Raw genomic sequence first — 2,100 nt, forward strand, 5'->3', positions numbered from 1 at the left:
ATGACGCCAACTAATCACAACTTCTTGGTTGCGTTTTGTTTGTTGCGAGATAAGGCGGATGTGTCATTTAGGGTTTTGTTTGGCAGTGCTCAGTCTTCTAACGTAATCATAACCAATCGAGACGAGGGTTTATCTGCAGCTATCCGTGATGTCTTAACAGGTAAAAAGGTTATATTGATTAACTATTGTCGTTCTATTTATTAAATATATCTTAATTATATTCAATCTTCTCTTTAATGTAGATGTGCGATATTTATTATGCGTATGGCATATTGTCAATGGCGTAGAGAACATGGTGGACAAATTGTGCGGCGGGAAAAGAAATCAACAAGGGTAGATATTCAGGCAAACTAGATGGAACCCCTTGGTTAATAGTTCTACACCCGATGAATTTGAAAAAAAAATGGGAATCGATTGTGGCTACTTGGTCAACATGAAATAAAAGGGTCGTTCGATATTTGGCTGGAACATGTATTCCACATAAAGAGAAATTTGTGCGTGCATGGACGAATGACTGTGCACATCATGGGTAACCAGACTACCAGCAGAGTTGAAAGCCAACACTCGTCTTTCAAGTAATATCTTGGTAGTGGTAATAATTGCTTTGATACCCTGTTCAAAAGGGCACACGCATAAATAACAAATCAGCAATCGACGATCTGACAAGTGCTACAGGAATCGATGAATTCTATTTCAAGGTCTTTGCGATATAATTTGATGAGACCATTATATCTTCATGTATCCATTTTTGCCATGGAACAATTGCTGCTTGAGCATAACTGTATGTTAGAGTTAGGTGATTATGTCTTTGACAAATGCGGTTGTGCACTTCAGAGCAGCCATGGATTATCCTGTGTTTGTTATTTTTATCTATCGATCAAGTCACAAGGTTTCTTGTATTTGGATGACATACATCCATTCTGGAAGACACTAACGTACATAGAGGCAAAAGCTGACGCCAACGAAGGAGTACGGCACGCAAACGCTGATGATAAAGAGTACTTTCAATTGTTGGTTGATGAAGTGCTAAATCGATCCTGCAGTTGTACGACGCGTGTCTTAGGTACTTGAAGATGAATTACATCCTGATGGTACCGATATACCTAAGCCACATGCAAGTCCACCGAGAATGAGAAGACCAACAAGCAAGCAAACCTCTCAGGAGAAACAAAAGCGCTTTTGAATACAACAGATCAATATCTTCATCACGTGGTAGATCTAGTGGTCGATCAACTTTAATTTCAACTTATCTGGTACCTGTCTTTCCTCTCTATTTTTCAAATTAGTTTATTACAATTGAATGTTACTAAATTTTTTTTATTACAGATGGTTCAACATGTCGTGATTTTTCACTTTTTCCATGGCCCAAATACATTCCGCATATTCTTCCTTCGTGCTTATTTGATTGGAATGATGTTATCGGTGATGGAAACTAATATAAAGTTATTGCCGTCACAGAGTTGGGAGGCGAGGAGGCATGGCCTCCTTTACGACCTGCAATGTTTATGGAAATGCAAGTGAATAGAGAGCAATACCTACATTTGTATCTATCAGCAAAGACGCTAGATAATGTTATGTTTAGATTTGGTTCACATATTAAGGGACCTGCACCGTTTATTCACTGGTTGGAAGCATCACTGGGATTGTACTCTGCAGCAACGTTTTTTAACATTGTCATTGCATACTATAATCCTACTAACAGTAATCCCTACTATAACTGTTTAGTTCTCCCATTAAGGAGAACAGCGGGAGTGCATGGCATAAACAGAAATCATTATATTCAACTTTTAATGAACAATGATTCATCTCCCCTGCCGCCATCCAGCAATCATGGAGAGAAGCAGCTGACAATTAATACAGAATTGTATTTATTGTGTACTTAATTATGTTACCTTTGTATCTAGATAGCATTCAATATGCATAAATAAATACGTTAATAAAAAATGTAAAAGGCATTGATGTTGATTAATAGAAACCATTTGAGTAGTTTAGAAATACAACATAATATCAATAAATAGTTTATAATTACAAACACAAATGTCTATCAAGGGTCTTGTCCTCTAAAAGCTTGCGATTCGGCAAATAAATCTGCAACTTCTT

At 37.2% G+C, this 2,100-nt stretch overlaps 1 long non-coding RNA gene across 1 annotated transcript; it reads left to right on the forward strand.

The window, feature by feature from the left end:
- LOC130809448 (uncharacterized) lies at nt 1–1,613 on the forward strand. Its single transcript, XR_009040813.1, has 3 exons — nt 1–160; nt 243–1,253; nt 1,327–1,613. It is a non-coding gene; the product is annotated as an uncharacterized LOC130809448 (long non-coding RNA).
- Nucleotides 1,614–2,100: the final 487 nt, after the last annotated feature.

Source organism: Amaranthus tricolor, chromosome 3, assembly GCF_026212465.1.
Source record: "Amaranthus tricolor cultivar Red isolate AtriRed21 chromosome 3, ASM2621246v1, whole genome shotgun sequence".
NCBI classification, from domain to species: Eukaryota; Viridiplantae; Streptophyta; class Magnoliopsida; order Caryophyllales; family Amaranthaceae; genus Amaranthus; species Amaranthus tricolor.